The sequence below is a fragment of the Passer domesticus genome, chromosome 10 (genome assembly GCF_036417665.1).
Source record: "Passer domesticus isolate bPasDom1 chromosome 10, bPasDom1.hap1, whole genome shotgun sequence".
Classification (NCBI taxonomy): Eukaryota; Metazoa; Chordata; class Aves; order Passeriformes; family Passeridae; genus Passer; species Passer domesticus.
In genome coordinates this window covers 31,385,482-31,411,973 of record NC_087483.1, presented here as the reverse complement: position 1 = coordinate 31,411,973, position 26,492 = coordinate 31,385,482, and the positions used below count along the sequence as shown (strand labels likewise).

The 26,492-nt window shown below is 39.3% G+C and overlaps 2 protein-coding genes across 4 annotated transcripts in view; one reads left to right on the top strand and one right to left on the bottom strand.

Moving 5' to 3' along the window:
- Positions 1–25,104, bottom strand: part of RALB (RAS like proto-oncogene B) — a 47,710-nt gene extending 22,606 nt beyond the window's left edge. The window contains exons 1-3 of one of the 2 annotated variants that reach the window (XM_064434978.1): positions 25,087–25,104; positions 24,791–24,923; positions 5,321–5,417 (exon numbers count right to left, since the gene is read on the bottom strand). The gene's annotated coding sequence lies outside the window, so the exon portion shown is untranslated. Of the gene's footprint in view, positions 1–3,869; positions 4,028–5,320; positions 5,418–24,790; positions 24,924–25,086 lie in introns of those variants that run through there. The other variant, XM_064434977.1, reaches the window with a different exon arrangement.
- Positions 4,154–26,492, top strand: part of LOC135309085 (leucine-zipper-like transcriptional regulator 1) — a 50,516-nt gene continuing 28,177 nt past the window's right edge. Inside the window, exons 1-2 of one of the 2 annotated variants that reach the window (XM_064434973.1) lie at positions 4,154–4,384; positions 7,659–7,729. The gene's annotated coding sequence lies outside the window, so the exon portion shown is untranslated. Of the gene's footprint in view, positions 4,385–5,789; positions 5,810–7,658; positions 7,730–26,492 lie in introns of those variants that run through there. The other variant, XM_064434974.1, reaches the window with a different exon arrangement.

The window sequence follows — 26,492 nt, the reverse complement described above, 5'->3', positions numbered from 1 at the left end:
AGGATGAAGTCCAGGCTTCAGGTGGTTCCTACCAATAATCTTTTAAAGTGCTTTATCATGTTAAGTATAAACCTGTAATACAGTACTCTATAACAATCTGTCTATAAAGTGGGATTCTTTCCTCTGTTAAACCTGTGATTCAAACCACCAGCTTGGAAAAAAAAAAAGTCATCAATAGTAAATCCAAGCTGGAAACATTCTTTAATATATCCATCAACCATGCCCAAAATAGGGGCTAAGTCTAGGTCTCCAGTACTCTTCTGAAAAATAATCTTTCACTACAGGTAAAAATATATACAGAAAGAGCTAGAAACCAGAGAAATCACAGCATCTGCTTAACTCAGCATGTTCTCAGCTTTCCAGTTCTATGCTTTGCCTTCAGATTAGTTTTGACACATTCCAAATTTAAGAAGAACATATTAAAAACTCCAGTTTCACTGCATTATTAGTGCCCTAAAACATTTCACACTAATCACTTCAACTGACAGCAACACTAATTCACAAAGTAACGGCTGGCAGGATTACGTCTTTAACAAATGCTTATAATCCCAGAACTGATTTTTTCAGTCTTCAACTCGTGATCCAGCAAAGATTCCTAGTCAGGACTGCATTTCCATGAAGTCTCATATTCATGTAATCAACCATTATTCCTCTGTCAACAGCTTCAGCAAGGAGGGCTATGGGCTCAAGGTTCCACAGAAAACAGTTGAAGCCCTAAGCAAGCGCTTTGTTATTTAGGCTGATGTGTAAGTAGCTACTTGATTCTTTATGGTAACATTCTCACATTACAAGACTCCATGACTTTCATTTTGACAGGTCTTGAAAAACACATTTGCACATCTCAAGCACAAGAGACAAAACAGATCCTCTAATATTCCTATTAAATAAGTATTTGGGAGAACATGAAGAGATAAAGCGTGAGTTATACAGACTTATCTTGCTTAAATGACAAGACAACTTGATATTTCTGGGGCAGGCATAGAGGAGTTAGTTCTGTTTAATGAGCTAAAAGAGCTACCAACAAAATGATTGCTCCACAGCAGCTTTTAGCAAGGACTTTTAAAATACATGTTCTGAACCTCTTATCAAGAAGCAAGCATCAACTGTATCATAAAAAAAAAAGCCACAAAATTGACTATTACCACTAGGAGAGTAAAACAACCACGACAGTTTGCTGATCTTGCTGCTCCAAGCAATAGCAGGCAACAAGCAATGGAATCTTATCACCACTGCTTGACAGTGATGCAGAACAGTTAGCGGAGACATAGGGCTTGAAGGTGGATAAAGAGAGAAAACCTAAAATCTACAGGTTTTTATCAGTAGGAGAGTATTTCCAACTCAAGACAGAATGAGTTTGAGAATATAAGTTGCTACTGGTTGATCATTAGGATCAGCACATCTCCTAAGTGAGCCATGCAAAGGTACTTGAAGTCAGGCACCCAGGGAGTGACAAGCATCAAGCACCCACATTTCTCTGCTTCTGTGGCCTCCCCAGCCACTGCCTTTCACTCAAACCCCTGGACACCACTACTGACATCCCAAGTTGCTTGGTACAGCAACAGGCACAAGACACCTCCTGAGCTCAGGGAATGTTTGTCCTGATACCACTGTGCACTGGGTGCTTAGGGCCTGCACAGCTGTCATGAGAAACAGGCTCCCTCAGTGCCCCTGCTCAGAGAGGCTATTAATTCACATGAACCCGTTGTGCAATAGAAAGCAATTCATTTAATCAGTCACATGGAGCTTGAATCTAGTTGGTAGGAAATGACTGAGTTACTGTGCAATTATCCACTGCGTGGAAAGTGAACAGGTTTACAGGACAAGAACAAACCAAGAACCAGATTCCCAAAACATGATGCTAGAGCTTGTTCCACTGTTTCATGTGGCCATTTCTGCTCTGCTCACAGCACAATTTTCTTCCATGTGAAGCTTGCACCCCAACACTTCCTAGAGAAGCAAGGAATTTTATCCAGCATTTAGTCAAACAACAGTAGGTGCAAAATCAATTAAGCAGCTGAAAAAAATCTGAGTCTAAATGAGGCATTAGATCACAGAAACTATAAACTATCCAGGATTCCAGTGTACACATCCAAGTGGTCCAGGCAGTGTCCCGTCATTACTGACTTGATTTGACCAAAATGCCACAACTGGTCTTCCACCCATATTTCCAGTACCACTGCACTGACAATTAGAGACAAGTTTGAGAGTTTTAAAGGACAGCCAAGAAAAGCTATTGTCTGGTCAAATTAAGCTTTCAGTTAAGAGCTCTTGTAAAGCATTCCACCTAAATCTTTAGACTAGAACTTCCTCGGCAGTATATACATAACACTGGCAAAAATAGGTCAGTTTCACTTTCTTTCAAGCATGCAAAACAAAATCAAGTTGGCTTACTCCAAAAGAAGTGAAAATAAACAATTTACTCCTAAAAGTCTAACACAGGAAACTTGTTTACAGGACTGGTCTGAAGGCTATTTTATTCTTAAATGAAGTATTTAGTAGAGGAAATAAATGCAAAATATTTCACCATGGTAAGTTGGTATCATCTGACCATAAGCAAAAATCCAAGTATTAAAACTATTCTAACAAATCTACTATGCATGAATAACTGCAAAGATGCTATTGTCAAGGACGATTGAACTGTTACTATTAAATTCTCTATAATAAAATTATTTTCAGCCTTCAAGCAAATCCAAGAACCACAAGTCTGGTTCTGATTTGTTAGCTCCTACTCTCACTTTAACAACTTTAATTGGGGGGGTGGGAGGGGTAGGGTCGAGGCAGGGAGTGTTTAAGACATTAAGAAAAAAAAAGACATCTTTCCTTGAAAATCATGTACCTCTGAGGATGAGGACAGGCACCTCCCCGTCCCTCAGGAAAAGAAATGAGGATCTTGGAACCAGAGAAGTAATGTTAGAACAGTTTAAAAAAAGCAAAACCCAAAAGTACTCAGACTGCACACCTCAGCTTTGAAAATGGCAATGCTGCTCCTTGCGCAGGGGCAGCCTCCTTGTTCCCTTCCACCATGAAAATACCCAGGCACAGCCAAGGCTAAGTCTCCTGCTCTCGGAACAGAATGGATTCAACAGGGCTCCAGCAGAATGACCGAGTCAGGGCCCCACCAGCTGCTCAGGAAACACGACTGGGCTGCTGCTTTGCCTCACCTCGCTCCCTGCCCTTCTCCAGGTAAGGTCACGCTCAGGCACCACCCTTCTCTTCCTACAAGATCTGCGCCGGTACGGCTGCAGGGAGGATAAGGACGGGCAGAGAGAGAACACAGCCAGATAAAACAACACTCCCCAGGAACTTCTGGCTCGGCTGAGACCACCAGCATCCCCAACCCTCTGCTTATCTCCCGCAGACGGAACGTTATCACTTGTCCGACGGCACCCAGGGCAGCCCGCACCAACGCTCAAGGCCGGCTCCTCCTCGCCCTTTCCCTCCCCCACGTCCCGCTCGCAGACGGGAGCACGGGGATCCCCGGCTCCACCTCAGCCCGGCGCCACCGGGAGCGGCCGGAGCCGGGAGCGGCCTCGCACGGCGGCTCCCGCGCAGGCCCCGCGGTCAGCGGCGGGCCCCGCTCTCCCCTCGCCACGCCCGGCGCTCTCCCACGGCCGAGGAGCCCCCGCTAGAAGCCGCGGGGCTCTCCTCGCCCCACACACCCCGGAGAGAGGGGCTGCCCGCCCCGCCGGTGACACCTCGCCTCCCTCCCTCTCCGCAGAGCGCGGACGCGGGCGGGCTCAGCCACATCCCCGGGCTGCAGCCAGGACCCGGCGGCTCCCGCCTGCCTTCACCGAGGGCGCGGGGCCGGCACGGCTGAGGCCCCCTCCAGCTGGGGTGGGGGGGATCCCGAGGTCGCCGCTCGCTCTCACCTGGGGGCTAAGGCCCGGCTCCGCACGGCGGCTCCAGCCCGGCTCCCGTCTGGGCTGCGCCCCCCGGCCCCGCTGCTGCCGCCGCGCCCCGGCTCTCATTGAGGGGGCAGCGCCGCCGCCCGCGCGCCCCCGCCGCGCACTTCCGCCCTCGCCGGCGCCGCTCCCGCCGGGCCCGGCTCCCCGCGAGCGCGCGCCCGCCCGCCGATCACGTGGCGCTCACGAACCAATCAGCTTTGGGGCGGGGCCGCGAGGGGCGGGCCCCGCCGAGCGAGGGGGAGGCGTGCGGCGTGAGGGGCTCCGTCCGTGTGTGCCCCCCGAGCTCCGTGCAGAGCCCCGCCCGGCGGCTGAGCCTGTAAGACCCGCAGGCTCGGTTTGACCCAAAAGATTCACAGTCATTTAGGTTGGAAAGGACCTTTGAGATCATCGAGTCCAATTTATGACTAAGCACCACTACGTCAATTAGACCATGGCACTGAGTACCACGTCCAGTCTTTCCCTAAACACCTCCAGAGACGGTGAGTTCACCACCTCCCTGGGCAGCCCATTCCAGTGTCTAATCACCCTTTCCGTAAAGCATTTCGTCCTGATGTGCCACCCAAACCCCACCTGGTGCACCTGAGGCTGTGTCCTCCTCATGCTGTCCCTGATTGCCTGGGAGAGGAGCCCGACCCCCTCATGGCTGCAGCCTCCTACCAGGGAGTTGTAGAAAGAAAGAAGGTTCCCCTTGAGCCTCCTTTTCTCCAGGCTAAACATCCCCAGCTCCCTCAGCTATTCCTCACAGGACTTGTGCTCCAGACCCTTCACCATCCTTGTTGTCCTTCTCTGGATTCACTCCAGCACCTCAATGTCCTCCCTGAACGGGACACAGGATTTGAGGTGTGGCCTCACCAGTGCGGAGTGCAGGGGTAAGAGAAGAAGTTAGGAAGGGCTCTGTCTTAAATACATCACATATTTTAGTGCAAATTCTACCAATGGATGCAAAAATTATGTTTGAAGTCAGAATGCAAAGGAATGGAAGTGTCCCTGATTTGGCTCATATGGGATTGGGAGTGCTGAGAGCTTTATTAAATCATTGAGCTGCAATAATGTCATGTGTGTGCAGCACAGAGCAGTTTTCACTGCACAGGAAAAGAAAGTCATGGCTATTGCTGTATTTACTGGGATTATTTCTTCAATCTTTATCAGTTCTCAAATTCTCCAAATTCCCTCTGGCCATTTCAATGTTACTAATCACACGGTCAGGTGTGTGATTCTATCTTGCCAGTTACAAAAGAAAACATACCTTTTCTCTTTGCTTTAATTTGCCTAATTTTTCTAGGCTTCAATGTTGACGTATTTGAATTCCACTCATTAAATTTATGAGTGAATATGTTGGGTAAAATTATTCCTTCTGGAAAAACATGCTTTGCATGATAATACCCACTTTGGAAAATGATGGAAATTATGCTTACCACTGATCTCTGATGGGTTCAGCTCCTCTGGGACAAAAGTAATACCTTAAATAAGTGTGTTAACTCCTGCTTTCACACTGGGCTTCTATGTGGCCTCCTGCAGAAGAGAAAGGGAAAGAATTAATTACGTTCTAGCTCTATCCACTGATGGCTGGGTGAAATTGCATTTTCAAGCTGGAGAGCACAAAAAAGGCCTGTCACTTAAAATAAATGCAAAAAAAAATTCATCCTTAAAAAAGTGATAGGTGAAACAATGGCCTATTGCCAAAGCTAAATAACATGGAGGAGGAATTTGAAAGAGATTTACTAAAATCTGTAATTTCAGAGTTGGGAAAAAATGCCAGGAATTGGAAAAAAGAAGTTGCAGAGGCAGTAAAAAAACTAGTTGTGTGGCTCTGAGAAACAGCTGAGTACTTCAGGACTGCATAAAAAGGAAGTATCTTCTGCATTTTTCCTCTTTTCAAGGAAACAACATTTTCTATGTTGTTTGTAAGTAAACAGGATTTACATAATTCTGACCTCATCATCAGTTTCTCTTCCTAACTCAAGCTGCAAACCACCAGATTTTAGTTAACTCCTTGTGAGGAAAAGTGGAATTATGAAATTAAGGTATTATAAAAGGTCATGATTACAGCAATTCTTTCCCTCTGCCTTTTAGATTGTATCAGAACAGCACCAATATTCATCCTCCACTAGAAGCTGGCAGACTATTTGCTATCATCCACACAATGAAAGAATAAACAGAGAAAAAATATTGCCAAATATGAAGGAATCCTGTTTTACAGCTAACACTTAAATTAGCCAGTTCGTGGTATTTCTAGGATTAAACAGGAATGGTTTTTAATATCAATTCTGGACATTTGTATGTGGTCCTAAAAACAAATTATCAAAAGCAAGAAGACCCAAGCAAAAATTAATTGGCACGGTTTAGTATTTATCCTGTAACTTTGTCTCCATAGATATCTTTCATGCCATGTGGGCATTGTGGTGGATTCATTGCTCTGATGTGACCATTCACAGAAGATAAACGTTTTCAGCAAATTGTATCTGTGATTAACAACTGCCAAGAACCTGGGAAGCTGAGTCTTTTCAAACTGAATGCAATACAACTCTCCTGCACATACCACAATGCTGACACTTTCACTTTCTCCTTGCAAAAAAGAGGATTAAGAAATTAACCACATCTACTCTGCTTCTGAAAATTGTTTAGGGGAAACCTACTTCTTTGTAGTAATCCACTCATGACAAAGAACATTTGTGTGATGCCACATTTTGAATTATTATGCATGTTGCCTGGTATAATCTCCATGGTTACAGATATATTTTTTGCTTCAGCACTTTAGGAAGAAAAATTCTATAGAACAATGTAGGGGAGAAAATTCCTTTTCATTGTTATATATATTGCATTTATTTTATTCTATTTGCTTTCACTTCCTAAACAAGTAAAATTTCACTAGAGATGGAAAAATTTGTCTCCGGCTGTTGCTTTATCCTGCTGTAACATATTTTAAACTGCAAATTCCTGGAGATGGAGACAGTATTTTTTATGCATATATTTAGTTTCTAATCCACTAAGAATGTGAGAGGGCACTGCGTGTCACTGCCAGAGTCATAAACAACAGTAAGTGTGGTGGGATGACTGAACAGTAAATATTTTTTCTTTGCAAAGATTAGGACTCATGCTTCCCTTCTGAGCAGTTCTAAATAGAAATTAGCTGAAGTTAGTTCCAGAAACTAACTGGTGATGGGAAAAATATAAATCCCAGATATTTAGCTCTTTTCCTACACCATTTGCACACCTGGTTATTCTTTGATAGTATTCATAGGGAGAAACAGAGGAATGCTTGGGGAACAGAAACATCACCCCCCACTGTATTATCTGGAATGCTGTATCTCCCATTTGTTCCCAAAATACACAATTTTTTTTGTATGTGCAGAGCTGAGCTGCCAGAGTTAGTCTAGGCTCAGACAACTTGTAAGAAGAGGTACATGTACACAGTGTGCCCTCAAAGAGAGTTTGTTCCATATTAAAAATAAAGTAGTCAAAGATGATTTCCTATTTGGGCATGGATAGCCTCACAAGAAGTACATTTTGCAGATTATTTTATACTTAAGAGAATGCAGCTGACCTCACCATGATTTATGAACTTCAGCATTGAAAAACCACAAAGCAATAAACTAAAATATATCTGAAACAAGCAATGAAATATGACTCTGGTTTTGCTCTTGTATGAGATTATGGTGTTTTGACTGTACCATTCACTTTATTTTTGTTACAAACAGCCGGAAGTCACCACACTAAAATAAAGTTCACTGTCAAATAACCTTTCCATTTCAGATACAGCTGGGATTTGTCAGGATCATATCACAAGGTCATTTTTAAGGAGATTCTCACTGACATTTTGTGAGGTAAGGGATTTCACATTCCAGTTTTACAAGTGTTACACTTCTGATCGTCATGATTATCAACACCATGACAGATTTAGGGCCTGATCTTGGAACTTTTACAGAAGGAGCTAAGTTTATTGTAAATAACTTGATAGCCAAGAATCAAAAGAAAATAAAGGGTCTACAAAGAGTTAGAAGAGGTCATTCCATGGCCCAAAGCCAAGATCAGTTACACATATATAATTTTTGGCATGCCATTTTTTAAAATGCAGCTAAGATTGTGGTATTATCTTAGCAGTTTGTTTAAAGTACTGGACTACTTTATCATAAGAAAAAACCCAACAACATTTACCTTGCCTGTCACCTTCTGCAGATTAAGAATATTAATTAGTTCCATACTGGACATAGCCATGAATTTTTTTTCCCCTTTTTTGCACATGTATGATAAATATTCAAAAATCATTACATTTTTCACTCTTTATAGTTCTTTTCCTCTTTCAAATAACACCTGATTTTGCAGTTGTTTTTGTAGGCCATGTTTCCTAGCTGCCAGTCACTCTCCTTCCCCTCTGGACTCCCTCCAGCTGACCAATGTTTCCTGAAGTGTACTGCTGAAGCAGATACATTAAGTGAAGCTTTGCCTGTTAAATGTAGAGTAGAAAGTGTGCCTTAGTGTCTTACAGATCACACTGAAGCCAGTTTGGTAAAAACATGAAGTATTACAAAAATGGATAAGGCAGGAGATTTTTTTTAGAATAATAAGCAGCTAACACAGTTAAGGGTTTACCTCCCTGAGTTGAACAGTGCTACCTTGTTGAACAGCCATTGTTGGAAGGTGGTTTGAGCATACTTGAAAAAAATTCATGGTAACAGATCTTGTCCTCCTTACTTTTAAATCAAATTTTCCAGATTAAAATACTGACAAATATATTAATAATGAAAATTACTGGCTTTTATAACAGCCTGCATTCTAGCAGTGTGGGAGCAATACTTGAGAAAGAAAAAGAATTTTCAATTAAAATTATATTATTTTAAGAACTTACTTCTGTCTACAATCTCTAATTAAGTTAATGTAACTTAAAATGAGGTTAAAATGTCTTTCTGAAAATTAAACCAGGTAATTAAACCAAACTGTTTAATGTAAAAATATTCTGACCATGAAAGCCCTTAATTTTTAGTCTACTATCTTCATTACTATAAGTGCAGTTTTCCCTATTCCACATTTAATCACAACATCTTCTGCAAAAGTTTGGAAGCTTTGATGCCCCTTCACCAATTAAGTGGCAATAGAATTTTTCTTTTTTCTAAAGCATCTCACAACTTAGCAGAGAGACCCTGGCAACTGAATTTTGTAACACTGTTTTTTGTTATGACAGTATTTTACCTATTTGAGAATGGCACTACTAGAATAAACTCAGACACAACTTGGCTAAAAATTATCAGAATTTTCTTGCACCTACAATGTAACTTTGTGCTGGGAAATGTCTAATTAAAGAAGGTCTAAATGGGAACTTGAATGGGAAATCTCTTCTGGAAGTTCTGCATGAAGTGGTTTGGATGGTGAAACAAGTGGCTACTAATTTTGTCTACAAAAATTCCTCTTCAGCTGCACTTGGCTACAGATACTACTCCCTAAATTTACACCATATTACACTTCACTGTTTGTTAGTTCCTGTATTTAAATATAGATATGAAAGGCTTAAAAAAGTGGGTAAACTGGATAGTAAACCTGTAGGAACTTATTCCACCAGTAAAGTTTATGGGGAAACTTGTGTAGCTATGAATACATTAATGTAAGTATTGTATTGTTATAGCATTCCATTGTCCTCAATTAGAGCTTGTTCAGCACATTATACAGTCATATGATAATGCTGCTGCATTGGAGAAATTTTCACTGCTGAGCTGAGTGTTAATATGTTAGTTTATACAGCATTCTTTTCTAGAAAAGACATGTTACTTGTGGTTGATAAATCTACAGTCCACAAAGCCTACTAATACAGTCTACAAAGAGCCCCTCCTTTTTCTCAATGTTAAATTGATAAGAGTACAATATGCTTTACATCAGAGGATTAAGGAAAGCAATTTCAAAATAAGCATGCATTGTATCCTGTAACATTTGGGCTTTTGAATTGTTTTTTATCTTTTCAGTGAACAGTAACACACACTTAGGATCTGTCAGAAGAGTCAGAGATTAACAGTTTAGAAAAGACTATTTGCTATAAGCTAATTATGTCATAAGTAGCAAATTGTGATTCAATATATTAATAGGTTTAATCAATATTCAGTCTGCTAACTCATTAATAAATACATTGTAAATAAAAATAAAACGAACAAAACCCCCCTATTCTGTCTTCTGATACAACTTATAGTACATCTCCTATTCCTTTGGAAAAGCTTGGGAGGAGCTGTGCTGGTTTGTGGGGTCCTCAGTCTACAAAAGTAATGTACCTTGGCCAAAAAAATAAGTACAGGACTCTCTCAGATCACAACCACAGCATAATCCTCAAGTTTTGTTATTTCATTATGATTTATTTCTGGAATACTATAAAAAAACTAAAACAGGAGCACTGCAGTAAAATGAAGGCTAAAAAAATTCACCAAGAACCAAGAAGTTCTGAGTTGAGACTTCTGATACTCTGTATAACGTGAGCAAGCAAAGGGGAAATATAAGGAGGAAGGAACCTCCATAGATGCATATCTATGTGGATATATATACATTTCTAATTTAAAAGTTGAAGCTGTTGTGATTTTGCAAAACTAAAAGAGTGTTTAAGGGTCACAAATACACTTTGTGCCCAAAATTCCTGGAAGCTACACTGGATTTGTAGCACAAGAGAACTGCATTATGTAGTCACAAGCAAATCCATCCACTCGTCTACCTAGGCTAATCTCCTCAAAATAAATAGCTGAAATCCCAAATTCATCTCATATTTGCAGCCTAAAAGGAGCTGTTTACTGGGAAACTGTGAATATTTGCTTTAATTTAGTCTGGCTTTCCCCTTCCATTGCAGGACCATGTTTTAAGTTGTATTACAGATTTGCCTGGAGCAGAATGGCCAAAGAATGGCTTCTTCAGACATTTTTTGATAACTACAGTTTATTGCATAGTATCATATCTTGGCTTTCTCAAATCTTGTTTTCTTGTTTTGACATTTTAATAGATGAGAGCAGAATCTGTGTATATAATTTACTGCAAATCTGCACCTGTACTACTGCTGAATCAGTGTGTCTGTAATGCAAATGCTGAACAAATTAATGCAAAAAAGTTTCATCTATTCAGAAGGAAAACCTAAAACTTACAGTACAAAATAAACCTATATCTGCATCTTCTAAAAGTCCTTGAGAACTATGATTGCCTTTAAACATACAAAACACCTTTGTGTAACTTTGAGATCTTTAGTAAGAAGCTTTACACAACCTTTCAGAGAACAATAAATCAAACTCTGACTTTTCAAAATTGATTTGCTGCACTCAGGCATGAATTTCATCTTTAAGCTGGATTTCTTGAAGGGCAACAACAGACCTTTAGTTTATTTTTCCTGATCAGATCTTCAGTAGCAGAAAATGAATGGGTTTGATCTGGCTCACATAAATACAGTTATTCCCTTTATAACTCTTGCCATTTTTTAGGCTTTCCATTATCTATGCAATAGTTCACTAACTTTTTAAATTGAATGATAACCAGGTCATAAGATATACAAGGCCTGCTTTTCCCCTAATTCCTGTCTGTGAAAACCCCTGCAAAATGCTAAATGTCAACTGATAGAGATTTAATCACTAGAGAAATGGTCACATATTGTGGAGATGTAGCCCATAATCTTATTTTTCCATTCTCTGGAAGCAGTGCACACTGCATTAAAATTAATATGGAATCTTCCTTCAGTTTTTTTTTTTTTTTAAAAAGCAGTCCTTCATGCTCTTTGGAAAGCAAAAGTGCCATGGATTTGGCCATTGTGGCTGCAGATATCCATCATGTCAGATGCAAAATGCAACAGTCATGTCACGTCCATGCTAGATTCAGCTTGATGTAGTTCTGCCTTTTCAGTTTCCTTTCACAGAGCCTAAGCAATGTGACCACCTGCTGAATCCCTCTCTTTAGCATGTAAAGAATCCTTTGTTTGGATCAGCTGGGCTTCTTTGACTTCTTAGCTCAGAAACAGTTTTCTTGTGGCTTTTCTTATACCTCTCCAAGGGTTTTCTTGGGATAACTTGGAAAACTTTCATTCCGGAAAAAATGGCAAAGCTCAATTCCTTTTCTACTTTCTTGCTTTGTTGTATATCAATGGAGATAGGTCTAAGCTACCATTTCTAAATACAGTCTGAATCATGGAAGAAAGAGTTGCAGCACTATTCTGCTTGCAATTAAAATTTTCTTAAACTTCAGGACTCATCTTTATTAAATTGAGCTCATCTTTACAATTCTTATAATTTCTTGCCCAGAGGGAGCTGTGATTTTACAAAAGTTTTCAGTTTTACTAATCCATAGCTAGCTTTTCTGCCATTAAGGTTCTGCATATCTTATGGAAGTTTCATTTCTTAGTTCTTGTCATGCAAACAAGGCAATTAAAAAGTAGAAGCAATTAAAGATTTCAGCATGAAAAAAAATTAAAACTTCTGGTGGAGAACTATTTTGCAAGTAGAAGTAAAAGATTCACTTAGAACTTTTACTTGTGCTAGAAGAATAGATTATCAGCATTAAAAGTTAGGCATCATCATAATACGATTCCAGAGGGCCTTAGGAGACCTCAGATCCAGGAGTCTATCCCAGTTAAAAGCAAATGAGATTTATTCAACAGCTTGATGATAGAGTGTTTCCCACACTATGTCATCCCCAGAATTTTCCAGCTTGGTTTAAAGCTGTCCTCATGAGGTGACTCCACACACAAGATCCTCATGACATGTAATTTAACTGTTGGCTTTTGACATAGCTGCTGCACGACTCTGGTGAACTACCTGATAATTATCATGTCTGCCTCTCAGAAATGGGTATAAATCAAAAATAATCTTTCCTGTCAGTTCCCAAAAGCCATGAGTGTAAAAACAAGGTGTGATTGCCATGATTTGTCCTTGGTTGCCACATCTACAGCATCAAGCAACTTCACCAGCAACTTTTACCTTCTCTCTTCCAAAATAAAAGGCCTTTTAATAAAAGGGTTGCCCTCCTACCATGTCAGTTGTTATAAAAACAGCTGTCATAAAGGAGGATACTGCCTGATTTTACAGATCTCAAGGTCACAAATCAACAATGAAAAAGACTGTAAAATTTATTTCTCTAAAAAGATTGTTTCCATCTCCCTCAATCTAAATAGAAGTTTTTTTTTGCTACAGAAGAAAAAATACTTTTTGTGTTTTTCCAGTCAGCTAATGAAGGACCATGCTCACCTCTCTCTTTAGAGACTTCTTTCAGTATATATCCATAATTAGCAGGAAGACAGCCTTTAAAGCTGATCAATAAAACATCTGTCATCTTTTTAAGGTGTACATTCCTTCTCCATCTAGCAAATTCCAAAAATGTCCCACAGGGCTGGATCATCGAGAAGCATGCTAGTCCAGATTAGAAAGTGTTGAGCAGCAGGCAGAGCTATGACAGATTAGAAGGCACCACGCTTGTGGTTACTCCTGATTTTATTTTAGATCCACACCACAGAGCTATTTCCTATTTGTATTTTGGTCCATGTGCACTTTTAGTTCTCTGAGAAACATGCTTTGTGTTCCAGGAGGAGATTTTGAGTCTGTTTTTATTCTTATTGACTAATATTAATTCTAACTCCATTTCTGTTAATTCCAAACTTTTGACTATTCATTTTTCAGGAGAATGTCAATGGCTTGCTGCTCCAGGACATAACTCATTTGTATTCTCAACTCACTAAAGTAGACTTTTCCAGCCTGCCAGAGACATAGCTCCAGTTATTTGGGCAGCCAGAGCTCTCATTCAAACCCTAGGTTTTGAGCTGAACCTTTTTCTCATATGCTTCTGAAGTTTTCCAAATCTACCAAACCAGTCTGCTGGCAGCCTTATTTTAGTTATATAAAAAAATGTTTTAGTTCCAGCTCTTACTCCATTTCATTCTAATTCTGCCAGAACTTTGCCACTCTTGTTCTAGTTCCTGTTAATAAAATGCAGTGTTTCCTGCTCTGCATCCTGTTAGTGCTGACACAGTCTCCTCATGTCCAGTGTGGGTTCATCCCAACCAAGGACAGGAAATGTTCTGCTTTGCTGATTCAAATCCAACCAGAAATAATGTGGACAAAGAAACCTTTAAGAGGAACAGTGTAGGTAAGAAGATGACAGTTGAGAATGTAACAGTCAAACTCAAAGGATCAAAAATATCAGAACTAGCTTGAAAGCCCTTGATAAATGGTAAGAGTAATAGTAATGAAAAATAGTTTGAGATTTTAGATATAATCACCTAATACACTTTTCTTTGTGTGTTTTTCGTAAGGTTTTTGTTTTGGTTTTTTTTGTGTTAGGTATTTTTAAAATGTATTCTAGTCTGTATAAGTTGTTATTTACAATGGTTTGAATACATACCAATTTAAATTTATGTTATTTAACAAATGTTTCACAAAGATTTTTGGAATTTAACGTTGCTAATAATGACTTTGTGTGGAACCACCTCATGAGGTTGACAGCTTTAAGTCTGCCATTTAAGCTGCCATTTGTGACCAGCTGCCTAAAAAGACAATCAAATCTACTTCTAAACAGTTAAAACAATAAACTGTGTGATTGACTGTGGCGGGCTCTTGAACCATTAATATTACAAAAGCTGCTGTGGAACTGGCAAATGCTAGACAATGGACTATAAGGGCACAAGAGGCTGAACTCTGAGGACTCAGAGAATATGGAAGTTCTGTGTATAAAGACAAACAATTGTTATTCAAACTCTGCTGTTTAGTCACACAAAATATATTTGAATTTCCCAAACTATCAAATGGCCTGTAGTAGCTGTGCTGCTGAAAGAATGAAAGTTCTCTGCTGAGAATTTAAATGGGACATGGCATAAATATTTAAGCCAAGGCATAGCACAAAAAGGGGAAAACTGACCAAGTGTGCTTGTCAAATCTTGATAAAGGGAGACAAACCAAAGACAGGTAAGCCCTCAGGTTGTTCATTTCACAGCTCCCTTGAGCAAATTAGAAAGTCACAGTGTAGGAGAGTAAAGTTTAATGGGTACTTTGCACAATCACATCCAAAATCATGGCTTCTTTTTCCTAAGCAAATCTGAATATCCTTCTACTTTAACAAGGATGGGTTAGGGATTTGCTGTGTTAGTAGGGCCTCTTTAGCTGATTTAGCATGACTAGGCAGGATGCTGTCCTTCCTCTGAGATTGCTAACGAGTGTCAGGAAATATTGCCTTCCTTCCTGGCTCCAAGCTTGCTAACTCTACAACATCCTATGCCACTTCTGTCAGGGCTTCCTTGCCAGAATACAGAGCAGATATCCACATGCTGCTAAAAAATAGAAGGTCCAGACATTTCTGCTGGATGCAGTAATCTTATTTCTTTCTTCTCCTCTGCTGTACAAATAACCATCATGTTTTATCTAGTAGTGAGTATTTTGGTTGTGAAGAACCAATCTTTATTATGATAAACTTTATTATGATAATTATTACAGCAATGTAAAATTTTGGACATACAGAATAATTATAATTTTGGAAATCAAGAGTTTTGACACCTTTGGGTTTGAAATATGCTGTATCAACTGATTTGGGTATGTTCAATATACCTACAAAAATTTGAGTATGTTCAAAATACCTACAGTTATAGTTATTTTCTTTCAATTCTAGCTATCACAATTACATGTTTCACCTCTGTAATAATGGATTTTTCCTAGTGATGACTCAGAGGAAATAGTCTCTCCATGTAATTTTTCACAGAGTAAATCACAGAAGTTTCCCAAAATTTTCACTGAAAACAATGCTACTGTTCTGCTAGAGCAAGAATTTAAAGCAACCCCAAATAAATACTAGCCTAAATATGTGACCAAATGTAATTTCAAGATGTTGTGGTCTCACTAGAATAGTGCCTGGTTTGGGAACCTTTTTACACTGTTACATAGCAGATGTGCACTTCTGAGCTACATTAGCAGCCCATAACACGAGGCAGCACAGACTCAGCTGGTCCTGCTAAGCCTTATTTAATGTCTGCATAGTCTGAGACACTGGAATGAATCTATTAGCTGCAGTGTTACTGGTCTCCTCTCCCATTCAGTCCTCTCTGTTTCAAGAGCTACGACCATCTTCCATTCCAGTGACTTTAGCAACAAATCTGGATATACACTGAGATGGCAGAGTAGAATTTGACAGCTATTCAAGATGGAGCTAATTTGTATTGTAAAATTACTTCTTGTTTCCTTCTTGATCTTTTCTATTAGCACAGCTGGTCAGAGTATGGTGCTAATAACAACAAAATCATGGATTTGATCTCCATATGGGCCATCACTTAAAAGCTGGACTCAGTGATCCTTATGGGTCCCTTCCAACTCAGAATATTCTGTGATTACAGAAAGTTACAGACATAAATGATGCCATAAAAGGCATAAATGATGTTTAAAGACAAATGCCCCTTCCTTGTGGAGATTATAATCAACAATAAGTAATAAAACCACAACATAAAAAACTACTGCCAGGAGGCAATAGATTCTTTCCAGAGACAATGTTTTCCTATGTGACATGCATGCACTTAGTCATTCTTACTCTACAATTGGTCCAGATGAAGTCCTGTGTTTCTTTTAAAGATGTAAATAGCAACGCCTAGTGGATTAGCATAGAAACACGTTATGGAAGAAATGCATTTTAGGAAGGATTTGAATGAAGATAGTTTTGAATGCAAGTTCTTCCAGAAATCTTATCAGAACAGATTTTACATTCAGAGAAGAATAGTTGCTGCCTTTTCATCACAGTTACTTTTTGAAAAACAAGCAGTGAAGAGAGATAAGGAAACTTTCTTGTAGATTATTCTTATTATCAAATAGCAACTTTGCTCCACCCTTCCCTTGTATTTGGCTTCTTACAGAGTGCCTGGAGCTGCTGTTTTGTTCCAAGATTACCTTCAGAAAAATCCCCTGCCATTATCAGACATGCTAACAAAAGAAAGAAGTGTGTACCACTTCCAAAGAGGAAAAATAATTAACTGTCATTGATCAAAATCTGGAGAGGTACCCCGTTAGCTTGACTGAGATGACAATGAATAGCAGTTCAGGACTGTGATTTCATACCTCCTACCATCACACTGTCATACTTGGGCAGTAAATCAGGCTTGAGGGGAAGGCTGCGTGGGGTGACAGGCTGCAGGGGAAAATTACTGTCCCTTGCTCCCTACTCTGTGTCCCATCCCTCCTCCCCACCCCCCAACAAGTAGCAAATGAGAACAGTAGTGGTGGAGAGGTGCTGCTGTTCTTACCTGCTCAGCAAAGAGATAAGGCAGCAGGCTATCTAGGAGTGTTTCGCATGTCCAAGCACTCAAAATCATTCAGACAACAGCACAGCAACAACTTCTCTGTATTAGGGTGCTATCCTTTCCCACAATTCCTCCTCTTTGGGATGAGGCAGCAGCTCATCCTGAGAATAATCCTCACTCCTTTCCTTCTCTTTGGGAGAGGCAGCAGCTTGCTAGTTGTAATTTCCACAGAAGTAGTGTTTCAAAAAGGCAGAATATCCTGCAGACCAGACTGGGCCAGAGGGCTGCATTTTGAACCATACTGGTCAAGAATCTCCAGAATTCATCTGTGTCAGCCTGACTGCATCCACTGACCATGCTCAGTGTTAAGAGCTTTTGGAGATCACTCTTTATATCTGGACATAAACACTCTTATTCCATCCTCAGTCTTAGTGCAAACCTTCTCTTTGCAATAGGACACTGCTCACAGCAGGGCTTCACAACCCTACCAGGACAGTCTCAGACACTGGGCAACATTACAAAAGAAATTGTCATCACCCAAGAACTTCACACACAGTTTGTGGCTTTTGAAGTCATCAGTCCTTATTAGAAACAAACAGAGACCAGTATGAACAGGCTGAAGAATTATATTGAACTCATAATCCTGACAGTTGTAGCCAGTTTGATTTTTCCTTGGTTACCTCATTTGTTGTCACAACACTTCATTCTGGAACAGAAACCCAGTGGATAAAGCATGGGATTAGTCAATTAGTAATTTAACTGCACCCTTAACACTCGTCCTTATGTGCTGTGACAATGTAGAGATTTGTGCACAGTATTATGAAGGAAAGAGTTGTGTCACAGTGCTGAGGTGGGAAAAGCACTGTTTATGATTGTGGTTAATACTGTGTTGCTGCAGCACAGTATTAGTAAGAATAATGCTGCAACATAAAAGTTTCTTTCAGCTGGAATATACCTTGTTTGTTAGAATACTGGAGTAAAAGGAATTTCCAGCATTCAAGCTTATAAGATGCCTTTTAAGTGAAAACAGAGATTTGGCTGACTGAGACTGAGACGGACTGAAGATGTTTGGCATTTAGATCACAGTAGTAGCAAAACCAGATGACAAAGCAGAGCTTTAAAAAGCCTCTCAGATGGAAAGATTTAGGATGGAAAGGAAGTGAGAGGAATGGAGGGTGTCACTTATTAAGGGGAGGAGATGGGAAACAATGATGCTATTGTGGCAGCAGAGCTGATGAAGGTCAGAGACAATAAGCTCTGATTTGCATTCTTTCCAAATACTCATACAAAGTTGGTGATTTTTTAGTGTAAGATTAGGGACATTGTGGCCAGGGAGTTTGCTGTGCTTGTATGATTGTAATCTACAGTGCTTTAGTTTTCCAAGCAAAAAACAGTGCCTTCAGCAATTTCATGCAAAGGATATCTGCTTTGCATTAGACTTGCCATAAGCCTTCTGAAGAATTAGCTATAAACCTTAAGATCTGCACTTTACAGGAAGCTCTGGGAAGGGTCAGTCCAAGCTCTGGTATCTGGAAAAGTCACTGGAGGACATGGAACAAGCAATGAGGCTGTCAGGTCTAACTCCATCCAAGAGATACTAAGCAGAATATTTTCATTTTAAATATGTGCTTTTGTGACCACCTATTGAAGAACTGTGCCAGACACAAGAGACAAGTGTCCCAAGGACAAGGGATCATGGCTGGATCTTGTGAAATTAATGAGGGGTAGTCCTACAGGGGGATCCATGTTAAATTTCTTTTACAGAAATTGCTTATACATATCTATCTCCTAGGAAACGGTATTTATCTACATTAACATTCTTTATCTAGTACTAGATATATAGAATATGCCTAGGTTCATTGCAGTTTAGATTTCCCTTCTTTAGCATTCCTACAGCTTGCCAGAATGTCTGCTTCTGCAGAAACAAAGGTTAATTAAACACATCCGCCCATTAGATCAAGGAGTGAACATTATTACAATCTGGCCCCGAGCTACCTTCTTCAGCTGTCAGCACTGAAAGACACTAGGAACTACAAATTAGTCCTCAAGCAAAACTAGTTTCAGCAGAAACCACCTGTTTTATTGAACAGAGAAGGTCTTGGGCATATTTACAGGTTCGGCTTGTACTTGTCTCGCTGTACCTAGTTCCAGCAAGAATCAGGGTATTTTGCAAGTTGTGTGATCCAAGGTTCTTGGACCTTTATGGTGCCATGTTAACACATAATAAGGAATGTTAGAAAAAAAATCTACCTTGTGTGCATTGCTAATGGCTTATTTTATAATTAGAGATAACTCATATTGGATTTTTTTCTTAAATTGTACTGCCTAGCTTTGCCCCTTTCACTGTGCTTTGGCCTGTGAAAGAGCTTAGGAAATAAACTGGCCAACTCCCTCATTATGTATTTCTTTTCACATTCTTTTCCCTTCCATTTTCTGGCTCTTATGTCTAAGCACCATATTACCACAAATGCTTTCTCAATTCTGTAAATCAAATCTAAAGAATAACACATTAATTATATTAACTATATAAACTCTTCAGAGCAGCACTGTGGCTGTACCTCAGTTTCCCTCTTGCCATCATGGGAAATGAAGTCTGGCACCCTGTACCTTTCACAAACATGTACTGTTCCCATGCCTATAATCCCCATTACTTGAAGAACTGACATTCTTAAAATGTTTTCTTTCTGTGCTGAATCAACAGAACAAGGCTGCAATAGACCTGCCAGGAACCAGTGACCAGTAATCCAAGTACTTAAGGTAGGCAGGACACAGTGAGGTCTTCTCTGAAAGTAAGATCTTAAATAATGTTAATTATGTAAAAAAGCACAGTATATACTTAATCATTGAAGCTGGCTTGTATCTATTCTCTTCAATAACAGATTAAGCAAGTATAACTCTCTGCATCCAAAATTCAAGGTCCCTATTTTGTCAGAACTCCTCTCAAATGTGATAATGTATTATGCATCCCCCATTCTCATTCAGATTATCCACAAGTAATTTCTGCTTTTCTCAAGCTGACTCATTCTTCATGCTTATTAGCTGAATTGTTAATGAAAATGAATCTGTACCCATGAACTGAATGTTCATGTATTTAATTTCTACTGGTTTGGCTAGTTTTGGTCAGAGACACAGACCAAATTCTTTCCCCTATTCCCAATCAGGAAGAGAACACCTGGGCATTTTATTTTGAACTCTGTTTCTTTAAAAATATTGTCTAATGTTTGATTAAAGTTTTCAACTTCTCAAACACTATTACCATTTCACTTAATAATAGGAGCTACAGATAAAAGGAGACATAAATGAAGACCTACCAAAAAAAGTCAGTTATTTGCATTGCTTTCTTGGGTTTGGTTTCAAAGTCTATAAAAGTCACAAAACTGTCCTTTTTACCCAATTTGCAACTCTGGCCTGCTTTTCAAAAACCCTTTGAAAGGCAGCATCTCTGTCCCTGACAGTGGTACACAGCACTGTCTTGCAAACTGCTCATCACTTGGCTTCAGGATATTTGCTGAAGTCTCTGAGAAAAACCTCTTACTCTCTAGCAAAAACAGAAAGCAAAGTTGGAGTGGTACTCTGATGGGTCTTGGACAGCTGATCACTGATTACACAGCCCAAGTGGCAAAGTGCAAATTATGCTCATAATTAACATTTGAAGAAGAAGATAAACCCCAAAGGAAAACTACATGGTAAACTAGAAGTATTGACCCCAAAGAGGAAGCAGAATGTCCTTCTTGGAACAACTCTCCCTGTCATCTTACCTGAAACATTCTGTCTAGCCTGTAATTTAGTAGGCAAGATGTGACAATCTTCTTTACAAGTACAACACGTTAAATTACTTCAGAGTTGTTTCTATAAATATAGCATGCCAATGCTTACTGACTGATTCTGCCACCTAGAAGCTTTATTTGCATTCAGCAATGAAGCAGTTGAATTTTTGAGGTATTTTGTTGTTAAATTTCAATTAAGTTGTACAGCTGTCTACATCACAATGTAAAATGTAAATTCATTACATGTGGCGAAAGTCTTTACAAAAATTGGAGCTGACCACAGCTGTTGCTGCTTGTCTCACCCACACTAAAAAATATTGTATGATACAAAGTATTGTATAAGGCTGTGTAACAGACAGCTGTGTCTGTACTCAGGTTTAATAGGGAGCAAGCCACAGTAATATCATTCCCTCATTCCTCTTTCCTGAGCCTCTTTAAGTCTTATGCCTATGCACATATTTTCTGGGCCATTTATTCTATCCTATACTGAAGAACACTATTAAACAGGTAACATGGCATGGATTGGAAAAATTTATATATATCCTATCAGTATAAACAAATCTGTGGACTGTGCTGAGGAAAGCTCAAAAGCTGCTGGAGCATTTCATTAGCCTGACCATGGGTACTGTTCACTTAAACAGGTCTGTAAGGATGGCATCTCTTTCTCTACCAGTTTATTCAGAGATGACCCAGCACACAGTTTATTCAGAGATGACCCAGTACTACACTTCTAAGCACATATTTCTTAACATGCTGTTGCTCTTTTTTGCTTCAGGATACATTTTCATTTAGTCATGACAGCATAACCAGCAGTCTATCTTTTGCTTTCTGTGGGCCAATAACTTCAGCGTGCTTCATTAATTAAAGCTATGGGTATTATGAAGTGGAACAGCCCTAAACTCATGAGAGTATGAAAAAAGTTACATTGGGTCAAGGAGATTGCTCTGAGTTTAAGTGCATTTTTAAAGTGCATTCTTTTTTTTTTTTTGGAGATCTGCTAGATTATCTTTTTGAAGTTCAGGATCACTGTAAACAAAACATATTGAGCTGACAACCTGAAGCAAAATCTGAACAAGAAAGACAAAAGGGTTCTAAGCAAGGAAAACTTTTGTAAATATTTCAGTATTGTTTAGGTGATTAAAACATACTAACTACAACATGAAATTTAGAATAATTATTTTAATAGACTAAGGAGTTAATTCAACTTCAGAGTTAAGTCTACTTTGATGATTAAAATACAGGGAAAAGAACCAGAAGACAAAGTCTATTTTCAGCATTAGCACTGACTCACTGTGTGATATTAAGCATGTCACTTAATTTACTGCCTCACTCTGTCTCACCTGTAAAATGAAGGAGCCTGCCTCACAAGTGCTGTGTGGGATTACTTAATTAAACATTTGCTATGCACCTAACATTTCTTGAATGCAAGGTGCTGGAAAATTTATTTTTGAAGACATATATAAACAGGATACAAGAGCAGAACCAGATAGTTTCTGTAAAGGAAAATACAATCTCTTTCATTTGATTAATTCTTTTCTTTGGATTTCTAAAGCGTGACAACAAAATAATTAACTACTGGACCTGTTGGTCAGCAACACAAGTGAGCTAACTGGTGAGCTCAATATTGGCAGCAGCCTGGACTGGAGTTTGCAGTCCCCAGGGATAGGGGTTAGGTGAAGAGTAAAGTCAGGCCCTGAAACTCTAGTAAAGGAAAAAAACCAAATTCCAGCTCTTCAAGGAGTTAGCAAAAGGAGCCCCCAATAAACTGTCCTCAGAGAAAAAGGAACAAAAGAGAGCAGGCAGACTTAGACATTTTCCATAGAGCAAGAGCTCTCAATACCCAGGTGTAAGAAATCAGGAAAGGACATGTGGGACAGGGAGGAGATTTGAGATATTCAGCATGGTTTCATCTTGGGCAAGTGGCCAGCCTAGTGGCCTGACTACATCACATATTCTAGAATTCTAAAGCTGTGAGTCAAGTCCTTGAAGTAAACTAAGTTGAAAAAAAAATCATTGCCACAAGCTAGACAGACCAAACTCTAAGTAGGAATAAAAAGATATCATTATTCTTCAGTAGATCACACAATTGAAATACTAAGTTGAGCTTTTTCTATGATGTGTAAGCAAGTTTACATCTAATGGAAGTGAATGGCAGTGATTTAAATTCAGAGAAAGGAAACAATGTTTTTCTAAAACACAATTTTTATTCAACTCATGGCCACACAACTTTGTTGGAACCAAGTTCTCAGTGAATTCAAGAAACAACCATTTCTATGGAAACGTAAACATCCACTGTGATATTCTATTAAATGAGTTACAAACCCCTCATACTGCACGGCACAAACAATTATTAACTGGCAGACATGTAAAAGTACTAATTGGTAGGCATGTAAAAACATCACCTGTGAAGCCTATTTGCCAGCTGATCTCTCTGGACTGAGCTGGATCAGGTCACTGCAGGAGGCAGAAGCCTGGAGGAGGTGTTCTAATGGTCATCTCCAGTACAGCAATCTCCATGCTAATGAGGCTGAGCAGCACACAGCACATCTTCAGCCTCCTGCTACTCTTACCATAGCCGTGTTATAGAAAACGTCAGGCTTGCTCTATCATAAAACTAACTGCATCAGCAATTTTTTAACCAAAGAGTTTTTTCCTCACAGTGCAGTTTAGCAGAAAACAAAAAGCAATGCTTTTTACAAACACTGTGCTGTGACCCCATGAAGGAGCTCATCAAAACCACAGTGAGCAAAGTAAAAACACAAAGTAATGTCATCAATGACACATGCAGAGGTTACGCATTTCCTGAATCGTTGCTCACATCACCAAGGACTTTTTTGAGGACAGTTATTGTTATCTTAAGCATTCACAGAAATATCATTGCTGCTTTCTGTTGGTTTCATCTAATCCTAGATTGAGGCCTTTATGTAAAGCATGGTCATAAATCCTTTAGAACCTCGGAATGAAGTTAGTGCTTGGTCTTCTATGAGAACAACAGACACAGGAAAATTCAGATGCTCTATCCTTTTAAAAGCAACTTTCTAGGTTAATAAAAATTCCACAAGTTCATTTGGTAGCTATAAATGCATGTCATTTATTTACTTTCATTAAAACAGTTTTTACACTGTGAAACATGGATCATACTACCTTACTCATACGTATGTTAAATATAATAATAAATCATGATAATAAATTTATTATTTATATATTTACCTAGTTTCTACTAAATTATCACACCAGAGACATCTAGACAAAACCTTAGGCCCTCCACCAATGGTAGCAGAGCCTTTAGCTCTGCATTTCAGAGCTACAGACCAAGATGGAAAAATGCAGCAATAACACCACCACAGGTTATAGTTATACTAAAAAGAGTCAATGACTCATTGTGAATGTGTACTTGGCCTGCATGCTTTAGGGATGAGTGAAGATTACTGAAGACAACTATTTCTTTTATTCTCCTTTTATTTTGCTTATTACTAGCTAGTACTACTACATTCCTTATATGAAGCCAGATTAAGAATAAACAAAGGGTGCTTGTCATCCAGCATTAATACAATACCATGTACTTGGGCACAGTAATTGTACATACATTTTAGCAGCTGGTTTTTCCCTGTCTCTCTGTCCATAAAAAATAGGTATGTTGCCTGGCACAATACATGTAGCTTTTCTACACCTAGCCCACACCTTAATCTGATCTCTGCTCCCTGAGAGCCTCCCATGTCGCTGCTGTTCCTTGTCTCACCCCAGCTGGGCCAGGGAACTCCCTTCTCCACTTCAGTGTCAAATACTGACAGCAAGTTTTCCTGTTACTTTTGTGTCCCAAACTGCACATAAATGTAAATACACAGAGCAATGATTGCCCTCTGATGCAACTTTACAAGCTGGATAAATTGGTTGCTTTCTCAGCTGATACTCACTGTGCTTAAAGGATCCTTCGTCCTAGAGCAGCAGTTTCTTAAGGAGTATGAATCGGGCAGGCAGGAGGTGGCAGAAGGAGCTCCACTGCAGTTTTACAGGCCAATCCACATGATGACTGTAGCTGGACTCCTCCTAGTGCCTCACAAAGTTACAAGAAAAGGGAAGGGCTCAGGATATGATATCATGCACTTATTCTAAAAACAAGGAAACTGTTGTAGATAATTTAAAAAGTAACAGCTTAAAAATCCTGAATGGCCAATAAAAGAAAATTACTTTTCTAATTCATCTTTCCTACCTTTTCCAGTGAAAAGTTTAAATAAAGAAAAATTACAAAGTTAGAAAACTATGTTTTCATCATTAGTAGGACTAGCCTAAGAGACCTATTACAGCTGAGCCACCTCAGAGCAAGGCTTGCTGCTGCCTGTGTCAGAGCTCAAGCTTTGAGCTTGTTGCCAGCTCTGTCGAGGCAAAAATACCCAGGCCCAACACAGCTGGGTCTGCAGCCACAGCTGGGCCTGTGTAAGCAACAGGGACCCACGTGTATCCACTCCTTGCCAGTATCCTGACTTGCTCATTGCCTTTCCCAGCAAAAGTAAAATATTTTAAAGCATCTAAGTGATTAAGAAATCCAGTTAATATTTTCTAAAGCAATGTAAGCAAACAGGTTTTAAAATCTTATGGAAAGTAAATGTGATTTTGTGCAGATTTGCAGGGTTAAGTTTTACTCCTTAGATCCCTTTTTAATTGCAGATCTGTTTCAGAAATAATCCGTTTTCAGGGATATATTACTATAATTTTATTTACCAGGTCATTGTTTACAGCTTTTAAAAAATAAATTAACAAACATTTGAAGCAAAGCAGATGTCCTAACTCAAGCACAATTGTTCTTTACCTGGATTTAGCTTCGAAGTTTTCAGGCTTTATTTCAGCAGCATTGCATGCCTGGAAGCTTCTGTGTCCTTTCCAGCTTTATCAATTCGTCTACTAAGCCACTCATTTTTCTTTCAAGTTGTCAGGATAATTTTGTTTCTGTTATAATCCCATAAAACACACTCATAGGAAAATTTAGCCCAGATTTCAAGCAAGCAACATTTTGATGCTGTGTTAGGAATTGCTACATTCTCTGTTATGGTGGTCATTGTGCTTGCCTTTCAAGTTTCTTCTTTTGTATTAAAATTTTTCCAGTCATTTTTGTTCATGCAACTCATCCCAGACTCAACATTAAGGCCACCCATGAGCGATATATTATAGTTTATCATAATTTTCAAGCTCCTGTTGGCTTTGAGTTTAATGGCTGGGATTTGGAGGACTCTTATCATATTAAATCAGTTTATCAGGCATTTTATGGAAGAGTATTTGTCAGTACTCTTCTACTGAGCTGCACAAAAGGGTGTTGCTCTTGCAGCTCTATTGTTAAAGAAGAAATATTTTGCTGCCAGATTTCTTGTTCTATTTGTACCTTTTGTTAGCAGACTTTCAATTTCAGGAACTTGTTCTATTTAAGAGGATAAGGGAAGAACAATACTTTATAATATATTATTTATTAAACAGATGCTGGTATTATCAATGCTTGTTTATCTGCTGGTGATGCATCTCCCAAATAAACCAGCAGCAGCAGTAAAATAAACCAGAGCACAGAACCATTTTCATCATAAAGATTCTGGGGACTTTTTAACTATTTGTACTCTGGAATGAAGGATC